The sequence below is a fragment of the Artemia franciscana genome, chromosome 12 (genome assembly GCF_032884065.1).
Source record: "Artemia franciscana chromosome 12, ASM3288406v1, whole genome shotgun sequence".
Classification (NCBI taxonomy): Eukaryota; Metazoa; Arthropoda; class Branchiopoda; order Anostraca; family Artemiidae; genus Artemia; species Artemia franciscana.
Genome location: NC_088874.1, coordinates 2,922,999 through 2,935,436, shown reverse-complemented (window position 1 = coordinate 2,935,436; position 12,438 = coordinate 2,922,999). Strand labels below are relative to the sequence as shown.

General features: G+C 33.6%; 1 long non-coding RNA gene across 1 annotated transcript in view; it reads right to left on the bottom strand.

Moving 5' to 3' along the window:
- Window positions 1–202: 202 nt before the first annotated feature.
- Window positions 203–12,438, bottom strand: part of LOC136033580 (uncharacterized) — a 46,806-nt gene continuing 34,570 nt past the window's right edge. Inside the window, exon 9 of the long non-coding RNA XR_010618954.1 lies at window positions 203–768. This is a non-coding gene — a long non-coding RNA (uncharacterized LOC136033580). The remainder of the gene's footprint in view (window positions 769–12,438) is intronic.

The following is a 12,438-nucleotide window of genomic DNA, read 5'->3' as shown; positions in this document are numbered from 1 at the left end:
TGTTGGCGGGAGGATTAGCATTTTTTTTATTATTGTAAAGTGTGTCAATAAGACAAGCCCTAACTTTGTCTAAGTTGGAAATAGACGAATAAAATTTGTGCAAAGTAGACTCTAGAGAGGAAATCAAATCTAGTTAGACACTAAATCCTCCCACTTTATTTTTTTAAGTTGTGCAAACGTAAACAAGCAAAAATTAAAGGAACAGGTTAACAACCACTGTATTCAAAAAAAAAACTAAACTGCATTTGAATTCACTCAAAAAGAAATACACCTGTCTACACTTTTTGTCAAGAATTCTTTAAAAATTTCTTCCATTTTATACATTTTTTCTAACCACCTTCCGGCATAATTTGTGGAGTATGTTCTTTAAACTGCTGTGCTATTCCACTAAGCAACTGATCCCCATTGGTATAAACAATAGTGGCGCTTGTTGTTGCTCACCTAATTGCTTCTTTAAGATCATGGATCTTGAAATTATCTCGTAATTCCTTGTCACTGAAATGTTTCATAATAGTTTTTAAGATAAACTCTGTCCTCTTGAAACCTTTACAACTCAATTCTTGAATAATTGTTTCTAGCTTGTTTTTCTCCGTAAATGATTCCAAGTTTTCGTTAACAAAAATGACACTAATTTTATATTCCTTTCCTCGAAGTAGAAAATTTCATCCATTAAAAAAAAATAGTGAATGAGCATCTTTAATTTCTTCATCGGGACTTCCTAGAGAACTCATAAGGCTCTTTACCTCCGAAATAGCATCTTCTCCATCCCTAAAATAAAAAAAGTGAAATAGATTATAAGGATTAATGCAAAGAGCGCAAATGAAAATATAACGTTTAGTTCTCGTCAGTGCTATATCGTTTTTAAACCTCAACGTTTATTTAGATCTGCTGCTTTCTCATGCTGCTTAAATCTAAGAACATCCTTGTTTTTCTCATTTCTACGTCTTCTTCTTACTCTTGACTCTTTGACTCTTTTTTTCTTCTGTCTTGATTCTTCGTCTTGACTTTGTCTTGTTTTAATATTGTCTTGTTCTGACTGGTCTTGACTTTGTCCTGTTGATTCTGTCTTGACTCTTTGGTCTTTGATTCTTCTGTCTTGTTCGTCTCTGATTGTTCTTTCTTGTCCGTCTGCGATCACTTTGTTGCTGGGTACTAGGATTAACTTCAGATGTAGACAAAAGAAGAGATGATTTTAATAGATTTACTAACTATGGAAGTTTTACAGAAAGTTTTTTGTAAGTTCAGACAAAATAAATTCTTCTGCTGAGGTTTTTGAATTAAAATTTAGTTGCCATCAATCCATAGCTAATTGGAGAAAAAGCCAAAACATATTTGCAAGTCAACTCGCGTATTAGTTTTTTTGGATCGTATTTGAATAATAGGCGATCCCTACCCCGATGTACTATATTGGAATTGCTAACACCTTTATTTAAAGTGTCATTCCAAGAAAATACCAGCAAGTATGTTGGTGTCCCACCAACTTTCATCCTGATCATACCATTCTAAACCTCTTTTAAGATTTCCGGTCCTTCCTCCAACATCCCACCCCAACGACACTGGATCCGGTCGAGATTTGAAATAAGAAATCTGAGTTGCGAGGTCCTTTTAAATATGAAATTTCATTAATTTCCAATCACTCCTTCGTAGGTTAAAAATACCTAATTTTTTTTCTATTTTTTCGAAATTAACCCTATCTCCATCTCCCCCAAAGTGAGCGGATCTGTTCCGATTTTGTCAATTACGTATCTAGGACTTGTGGTTATTACCCGTAACAGTTCGAATTTCCAATTCTGGAATTGGATATAAACTGTATCGTCTATTAATTGCCAAAGGATATGACATCTTCATATGTAGCCACTCCAATCACCATATCTTTTCCGAAGATATTTTGCCTCTTGACAAAGGCCAACTGGTCTCTTTCTCTTGACTGAGCTCATGGGAGCTTGAGCTCTGGTCTCTGGTTTCTTGATTAAGCTCTTGAGCTCTTGGTTGAGCTCTGATCTCTTGAGCTTTTGGTTGAGCTCTCTTTGAGTTCTGAATTTTTTCATTAATTCTAATCCATCTTCATGGACATAATGGATTAATGCATCTTTTATAATCAAATTATCAGTTATTTAAACTTCCTCGTCCTGAATCAATTGGCTTCCAATGTCGTGAAGGCGAATACATCTAAGATAGTCTTTACTTTGCCTTGTTCGCTTGACCAGAGCTATGGAATGGCCTCTGGCAAGCATTTTCAAAAAAATCTCTCGTGACAAAGAAGCTGTGGTAATAGTGGCCACTGCTGGTGGATCATTTTTTCCTTAAGTTTCTTTTATTGGTCTCATATATTTCTTCAAATTTCCAATTGTGGAATACTTTGGCAATGTACTTATGGCTTGCGCATCTTCTCTTTGCAGTTCATAAGTACCTGCATCAAAACAACAAGTACACAAGAAGTCCATTATTTTGCTTACGAGATTTCCCATATAAGGGGGAAAGCGGTGGCAAAAGACCTCTGGAATAAGGATCTCTATGCCAAATGCCAATCCTAAGGATAAACACACGGCCAAAGGGTTCCCGTTTAACACATGGTCGTAGGCAAAAAACAAAGTCTGAGTGATTTTTGCTCCAACATTTGAAACAAAAACCAAACTTGTGAATAAAATATTTGTTTTTAATTTTAACATGGCCTTGATTTTTTTTTTTATTTTTATCCTTGTTTTGTAGAGCAATGGTCAATCTGATGCGTAATTCTATTACGCCATTGATTCTATCTATCGCCATTGATGATACATCCATTTAGCACCGAATATAATAATGTAGAATTGAACACCAAAAGTAGAAAAACCCATGACAACCATTTTGGGTACACAGGTTCTTCAGCCTCTTTCACTGCTGAAATGGTGGCAACCATAATAACAATGCAACCATAATAAAAAATAATAATAACAATGAGTCATTTTGATGCTCATTTTGCTGCTGATATAATTGAATGGACTCAAATGGAGCTTCTAGAATTTCCTGATTTGCGATCCGTATGCCGCTTTTATTGATTTCTTTGGTAATTTCTTCCAAAACAGAGCCTAAGTGAGCCTTAACTATATTCTCATTATATAATTTCGCATATAGAATTTGTTCATAAAATTTTCCAATGCCTTGAAAGTCAAGATGTAGTTGGTTTAGATGTCTTTATGAGTTCAACTTTGCCATTATCTTTTAGGTTAACGACTTTTAATGTAAGATGGAAGGAACTTTGATTATGGCCTTTGTCAGACTGGGATCATTTTCAATTACATGTTTTTGTAATTCTGAAGCTTTTGTCCTTATTTTAGCGTTCTTTATTTGAATGGCGAGAAAATAATTTGGTGGAGGTTCTTTCATTATTTCAGATTTTTTGACAAGCCCAATTTAAAAAAAAAAGAATTAAGAATTGCATTATTTGAATGTTAATTAGGTGAACTTAAAAACTATTCTGTATATAAATTTTTATAGGGCTAGCGCTGTGGTTAATATTTGATTTAAATCAAGTATGTCAAGTATTCTGGGGCCTAAAAATCTGTATTATAGTCTATTTATAATTATTTGGGATAGATCTCTTTCTTTTGATTGAGCTATTTTTTTTTCTTTTATCTTTTAGAATTTGTATATTAAATTCGTATGGATGACAATATGATTTCAAAAAAATGATTGCTAATCTTCAACATTGTGGATCTTCCATCTGAAAATCATAATGAGGATACCTGCTAAAATAATACAACCACCAAATAGACAGCTCAAGACGGCTGGAACACTAGTCCTAGTGGTTGCTTCGGTCTTAGCGATGACTTTGCTGATATCATTTTTCCTCGTTCTTGGTGTACGTCTGCTTTACGTCTCCGACGTTTTTTTTGTATAAAATCTGGTGACATACCACCTGGTCCTTTAATAGGATCTTTCTTCGAGTGCTTTACTGGAAAGTGAATTACCCGATTGTTGTAGGAAACTTCAATCTTTGAAATCTCTTCCCCGGCCTCTTTGAGCAATGTTTGTATATTCATGTCTACACAACATTGCCTATAAAAGGATGTTGTTGTTTCTCTAATCTCAAACAAGCTTCGAATTTCAGATTCATTCGATTTATGGGCTAATGCACACTCCATCTCGGATAAAACCATATTTTAATCCAATAATTGGAATGTTCCCAAACTTGATAACTTCTGTCACGTCCACTACTTAAGGTCTCTGGTTTAAATATCGTTGTAGATATTTAGGAAGTCGAAGATTATTTAAGGTATGATTTATGTTTACCTTTTGCGTGAGAAGACGGATGAGTTTTCTGCATTGTTCCTTTAGAGTCGGCTGATTTGGGACATTACGAACTATTTTAAAAATTAATCTCTTGTGCAAATATAAAGGATTTTTATAGTTTATTAGTTTCTCATATATGGCAATATCTATTCCTGGTGCTATCTTAGACGCAAAATTTTCGTCGTATTTACTACAATTAAAAATTACTTTCTTTAATTCGTCATAGTTCTCTTCATATAGGTAGAGTTCTTGACCATATTTCATTGAATTATTTACTAAATGATAGTTCTTATAACTCTCATAAATGCCGTATAGTATATTTGCTTTTTCTAGTATAATATTATAATTTTTTTCTATGAGTATTGACAAAAATCTTAAGGGCCAAATGATCGTTTAGCCTCCGTCGTTAAATATTCTCCAGAAATTTTCGCGAATCAGGGTTGCTATTAGAGAATTTAGAGGATTTAGCTATTAGAGGATTAGAGGTTGCTATTAGAGAATATTTTCTTGGGGGGTATTGTTTAGTAAAACGGTAAAAGTCAGAGACCCAAATCGTTGTTTATATTGGAAGTCTTATCTCATAATTTTGGGTGAAAAGGAACAGTGTAGCAATATGAATAATATCTTCGCTGTTAAGTTATTGCTAAGGACAATGGGGATTTGTAGTAGGAATGACAGAGTCTTATAACGTAAGTTCCTTGTCGCATCCACTACTTAAGGTCTCTGGTTTAAATATCTGAAATCATATCGTTGTTTATATTGGAAGTCTTATCTCATAATTTTGGGTGAAAAGGAACAGTGTAGCAATATGAATAATATCTTCGCTGTTAAGTTATTGCTAAGGACAATGGGGATTTGTAGTAGGAATGACAGAGTCTTATAACGTAAGTTCCTTGTCGCATCCTTTACGGCTGTCTCCAGAATTTTGTCATTAAAATTGTGGTCAATTTCTGACAAGTTTGGGTCTGATCTGGAATCCAAGAAATTTGGTTTTTGGGGGTTTTATTGGGAGTTTTGGCTGGCCTGTATGTTACGTCAAAACTGCTCAAACTCTTTAAACTTGTGAGGTTCGGATTACATAGGGCTCTTTTTAATGGTATTCTTCTTATTAATATATGTTATTTATAAAAGCAAGTTAATTAGTTAATAAGCGATTACCTGGTTGACACCGGTTTCTTCTAGGAGTGGAGTATGGTGTTGTTTATTTTGGTATATAATTGGCCAAAAAGAGAAAAAATTGAATTTGAGTTTATTTTTTTTTTGTATTCGAAATATCAACACTTTTCCCTTTTTCTTTGATTAATTAATTACGATATTAGAAAAGAAAAAATTATGTATAAATGTTTTTAGGTTCTGGAATCAGAAGATCCCAGGTTTTTTCTGACAAGTCCAATTTATAAAAAAAGAATTAAGTTGCATTAAATTAATGATCTTAGGTGGATTTAAACATGTTTTGATGAAATTTAAATTTAGTGTAGGCTAGGTCGTTAATCTCATAATTTCCCGTAATTGTTAATATAGGTCAGTAGATTATGTTCCGATTTTAATAGGTAGAGGGTTGTGAATGTTAACTGGAAATCTTGGTTGCCTATATCTTGCCCATCTTCGATGTACATTAAATATTTCTTTAGACTCGTGGGGATTTGGAGTCTATATAGGGAGTGATGAAAGTCCCTTTTTCTCATGGTTTGACATATTTGTTTCCTGCATTAATCTTTTAGACTTAGTTTATTTGGGGTTGTATGAATTATTTTCTAAGTCAATTGCTTACGAAAACATAGTGGGCTGGCGCAGTACATCAATTGTTCATAAACGATTATGTCCTTACTTGGTGAAATTTTTGATCCAAAATTTTCATCATTCATGTAGAATTTAATTGTTACGTTTTTTAATTTATCATATTGTTCTTCATATATGCAATGGATTGAATTGTTTATTGGGTCGAATTCTGCATCGTACAATAAATAATTTTCATATATTCGAAGCAATATGTTTTCATTTTCAACTATTCTGTAGTCTAAGTCTATCAGTTATCCTAGAAGCTTTAAAGGCCAAATTATTTTGAAATCTGGTTCATCTTGTATGTGCCTAAAGTTTTCGCGAATTAGGGATGCTATTAAGGGATATTACTTGGGTGGGGGGTGTTGCATGAAGAAGCGCTACAAAGTTGTATAAAGAATGTTTATGCCTATAATTGTAGTCTTTACTCATTACATCTTGGGAAAAGGAGCTATATAATAAAATAATCATTCCTTGTATAATAAAGTCCTCGCTAATGATGATGGGAACTCGTAGTAAAGAGCTTAAGGTATCATACTTTAAGTTCCTTACTGCATTTGTCATTGCAGATTCAAGGATTATTTCGTTTAGTTCATGGTCTATTTCTGAGAGGTTTGGCTAACTTTTGGTTTTATTTGGAATCCAAAAGTCTCGTCTCGTAGGCACTTGGTTTGGTTCGGTCTTAAAGCATCAGTATTACTTACACCTCTTTTTTGCGGCATTTTTCCTGGTTAGTACTAGTTACGCATGTAAGCAGGTTAATTAGCTAATGGGTAATTACCTTTTCAGATTGAAGTCCTTCTGGGGATTCGTCTAGAAATGATATATTTTTAATCATTTGAATTTTTTGATTTTAGTTTATTTTTTACGCGTCTTTTTTTGCTTCCGTTGACTTTTTTCGCTTTAAGAAAATGTTAGTTTCCCTTAAGACGTATTCTTGGGATGTCGGATCGTACATAAGTTTTGCATAATGTCGGATTTCATCTAAGGGGTGGTGTACTCCTTCGTATTTGGTAAAATTTTTATTTTCCTCGATTTTGTAACATATCTGGGGGGTTTACATTTGTCGATTAAAAGGACGTCAGTTTGAGTGGGGCCCTTGCAAAACCGGTGGTGAATATTAAATCTTTGTTGTAATTTTCTTATCAATAATTGAAGACTTGTTAAATTTTTTCCTTTTTGTTTTTATTTGACTTCTTTATTTTTACTTCCACTCTAGTGGGTCAATATTTTGGGGTATTTGCTAATTTTAGGCCAAATCTATAGGTATGAGGTTCAAATTTTGTAAGATCATGATTGAGGTACCACGTTTCGGCATACACTTCCTTACCGTTTTCGTCTTGAATGAAAATTGCACTTGAGTAAACAACATTTTCTTTAGCATGAATTATTGAAATAAATTCCGTGTATATAATTGCTTTGGACATATTTTGGTAGTAAATTGGGCAATCAATTAAATTGAGAAGGTTTTTAACAACTTAGAGAAATTGGAAATTATAAAAAGAAATGTTTTGTAAATTGGAAATGTTGAATGACAAGCAGAGAAATACAACTTACAAGAATTTCTATTTAATTTTTGTTTTAAAACGTACATGTATTTTATACAATGAGGAGAATAAGATGGGGTAACATCAGCTGAAGCAGTGACGGGAATCCGTACAGACACGGCGTACGAACCAAAATAGAATTTTATGTTAGGAATATTTTATCGGACTAGTTTGAAATAAGGAAATCGCAATTAGGAAAGTATGGACGAAAAACCGGAACACATTTTGTTCCTCGGCAACGGCTTCCGGGGGCGCTTGTTGGTAATTTACTTCTTTGATGTGTTTTTAGGGATAGTAATGCACTTTAGTTTGGTCTTCGTTAAATGATGGTACAAAGCTATAAGATTACCTTAAATATAAGATTGAAATTCCTGTTGGGCCAGCGTTGTTTATAGAGGTATTAATAAGCTTCAACGTTAAAGAATTTTTTTGCAGTAGAATATTTTATCAAAAACAGTTGCACATTTATGAGTATATTCTTGTTAGAAAGAGATGATCCGGAACTTACTTAAAATACTGAGCACTTTTTGACAAAGTAGGCCAATTTTTCAATCTGAGTCTTAGCAAACTTCCTGAAAAGTACATTTTTTTAGGGATCCTATATTACGGGTGGTTCCTTTGGGAATTTTTTTTGAGTCATTTCTTGATTTTATGGTAAATGATTTGTTTATTTTACTCCTGGCTGATAGTCTCCTTATTAATATTCTAATTTGTCTTTTTTTTGACGATTCTGCCTGACTTCGTTGTTACCTTTTCGTCTTTAGGTTCGGCATCCTTTTTCTTTGGTTTTGCTGACGATATTAAATCGAATTTTTTATATTGTTTCTTTAGGAACTTTTGACCTTTCAGTTGTGCCTTTTTGGCTGAAGCAACAGCACTATGTGACCTGGCTCTTTCTGAGTCCTTGAGCTTATCTGCGTCTTATTCACTTTCTGTTTCTAAGGAAGTGGTACTCGTAGATTTAGTACTTATTTCTTTGGAAGATTTTTTAGGTTTTGGAGTTGACCCTGCTTGACCTTCAAAAATTTCTTCTCCTCGTGATATGGAGGGTTTACTACTTCTTGTTGAATTCTGTGCTCGGGGGAGTTGAAGGATTCTTGGGAACTAATTGAGGAGTCAAACATTTTCTTAGGATGTCTCCATTGTTTAAAAGCCATGTCCTCAGGAGGATGGGGAATCGATTGCATTATGGTTTCCTTCCAAGATAGCCAGTCCTTTGGTTTTGCTTTTGAAACGGTTATATCATGATACTGGTGTTTACCAGTGGCTGGACTAGCATCAAATATACTTTGTCTAGTTTTAATCTTAAAATTAATGATCCATGGCTTCTCGTAATGTTTGTCTTTGGGGCTGGTCGACCTGTTCTGGCTCTTTGTCCCCAGGAGTCTATATAGCCTTATTTAATTCATCGTATAACGTGAGAGATCTTCCTATTGGTGTAACGGGATTTATCATATCATCGGGGAAACGTTACTGGGGGTAAGAAGTTGAGATTCTACCTTGGAAAAATTGTGTTTTTAGTGAAATTGTATAGTTCAATTCTTCTGATTCTTCACTTGAAGATGAGTCGGTTTCCTTGCGTCTCCACGTGATAGGGGTACTGTTTTGGGGGGTAACCATATTCGTCATTGTTAGAAATTCGTGAAGTTTTTCTTCATCACTACTACTTCGGAAATATCCTTGTTTAAAATTGAAAGGTTTAAGCTATTGAATTTTGTAAATGTTTCTCTGAATTTTTCCCTCTTTACACGACTAATATGCGTCTAATAGACTTTTCCCTTTTTTGCTTTTAAGAGTTTAAATGTAACATTGTTGTCATATTGTTTTATTATTCTATAAGGTCCTGAATATCTATCAGAGTTTTTTGCCGTCCGCTTTGTTTTCATTTTTTAAGTAAACACAATCTCCTATTTTAAAATTGAGGTCGCCCTTAACATTTTGAATATTTTTGGCTTCTTGTTTTGTTTTAGATTTTTCGATTTCCTGTTTCACAAGTTTATAAGTTTTTCTCATTCTGTTAATAAATTCTTGTTTATAATTTTTGGAATCATTATAGTATTGTCTTGACTATAATTTCATTATACGGGATTCGAAAATCTCCTCCGAATAATATATAAAATGGGTTATCACGTACAACTGGGGAGTAAGGTGTATTAATCACTTTTGTCAAATAAGGTAAGGTTTCGTGCCAATCTTTTCGATTACCTTTTGTGTAAATACTCAAAATGTTGGAGAATAGCTTATGCCTGTTTTCAATTTTGCCATTTGCTTGGGGTTGATATGGGGTTGTTACCAATTTATTTACTTGAAGAAAAGACATTAAATCCTTGGCTACTTTTGATACGAAATTAGGACCTCTGTCGCTTAATACTGTATTAGGTATACCGAAATTCAGAAATATTTTATCAAGGGCTTTGCTTGTGACGTAAGCGCCCCGGTTTTTCAATGGCCTAGCAAACGTGAAACCAGAAAAATGATCGATTACTGAGAGTACGCAAGTATGTCCTTTGTTAGACTTGGGTAAACCTCCGCTAGTACCGTATAAACCAGAAGAAACTATATCAAATAGAAACCTGGCCGTAGGCGTTCTTCCTATTGCTGGATTAGGGTAGATTTGAGGATTTTTTCTTAAATTATTTGTTACAGAAGTATTAACATAATTCTTCAACTTTGTTAAGGCTGAAGTGACGAAAAAGTATTGTTTTAATTTATGGAAGGTTTTGTCTATACCCAAGTGTCCACCTACTTCAGATTGAAAAAATTCAAAAGCGGGTTTTTCTAGAATTTTGGATAAAACTGGTATGATAGAAGTTTGATTTCTATTATTATTATCGGTCATTATTCTACATATTATATTTTCATCTAAATCATAATTCAAATTATCAATTTCTTTTTTTGAAAGATTTCATGGTATCAGGTAGTTCTTTATCATACAAGAAATTGTCTACTAGAGCAGCGCAAATATTGTCTTTCTTTTGACATATCTCTATGTTATTTAATGAAAGTGGGCTGTTCTTGAAGGTCTGTAAATATTGTAGGCTTTTATGGTCGGAACGTAGTTTAAATTTTCTTTCTACTGAATAATGCCTAAACTTATCGAAATGATGTATAATTGATAATAATTCAAGTTGTGTGGCAGAATAATTACTTTCTCTGGGGGTTTGGGTATGAGGAGTTTACGCAATAGCTTTTTCTTCTCCTTTTATTATTTGGGAGAGAATCACCCAAATCCCCTTAGTTGAGGCATCCGTTGTAACAACGAATTGTCCTGATTGTAAAACTGGTAATGATAATATAGGTTCTGAAATAAGAGCCTTTTTTAAGTGATCTAAGGATTCTTCAGCTTTCCTAGACCAAATAATTTTTTGTGGGTTGCCTCTAGTGAGGTCAGTTAGTGGTTTCGCTACCTGTGAGTAATTCCTTATGAATTTTCTAAGATAACTCATTAATCCTAAGATTCCTCGTAATTGCTTAATAGTTTGGGGGGGTTATATTTTTAACAGATTTTATTTTTTCTGGGTCTGGAGAAATTTGTCCTTATGTTACAGCTACTCCTAAAAATTTTAGTTTTGTTTGAAGATTTACTTTTTCTGGTCTACATTTTAAATTACCTTCTCTAAATTTCGCAAATACTTTAGCTAAGGTTACTAAATGGTCTTCGGGATCTTTGTCCATGCAGATCACATCGTCCAAGAAGTGTAAGGGTCTACATAGTGCACTTGAACTAGTTTTCAGTCCAAAAGGTACCCTTAAATATTCATAAGAGCCACATTCTCTTGTAGAAAACGCGGTTTTGTATACATCCCCCTCTGCTATTTTTACTTGATGATAGGCTTGTGTCAAATCTAGGGAAGTAAATATTTTATTTTTATTTGATATGGAATCTAGAATTTCATCTATTCTAGGTGGGGAAATTTGTCACTGACTACCTGCTTATTCAGGGCTATATAATCTACTACTAACCTAAGATCATTATTTTTCTTTGGCACAAATATAACGGGCGCAGAATATGGACTTATGCTTGGTTTTATGATCTGGTTTCTTTCAAGGTATTGGATTTTATTTATTAGCCACTCCTTATTCTTATAGGGGATACGGTAGGGCTGTTTTGCCACTGGTAGTCCCGTAGTTTGAATTCATGTTCATAAAATGGGATAAGTCCTATGTCGTCTTCAGATTTTGAAAAAAAAACAACTTTATATTCCCATAGTAAGTCGTATAATTTTTGTTTCAATGGGATGTCAGATATGTGATTCAGTTCGAATTTTTCAAGAAATTGAATTTTTGTCAGTGGATATTCTTTGTCAACTTGAATATTTATATTATTCACTAAGTTTTTTTTCCGATTTTTCAAATTATTTATATCCGTTTCCGATACTACTTGTATTTTCACTAAACATGTTTCTTTATTAAGGTGTGATCAGGTCATTTGCGTGGGTGTTCGTTACCCAAATGTAACCTTCACCCTTTTCGTAATTTATAATTTGTTCTTCGCAAGTTATATTTTTCGGAATATCCTCCAGTGGTGAGGCTATCCAAATTTTGTTTTTATCATTAGTGGGCTCTAGGATTTGAGATATTTGGACTCTTTGCATTGATTTTGGGGGAATTTTAGTTTTTCGTACTAAACGTCCATAATATTTTTCATTATGATTTTCTTCTATTAAATTTAGCTTCGTATGGAAAATTTTTACAAATTATAAATCGAGTATAGAAATTTCTGTTGCCCTTGCGCAAGGCTAGGTACACAGTTCCCTTTACGTCCAGATCATGCCCGGTTACACTTTATAAATTGGGACACATATTGCTCGTTCGTCGTTTAGTATAATTGGGCAATTTGTTA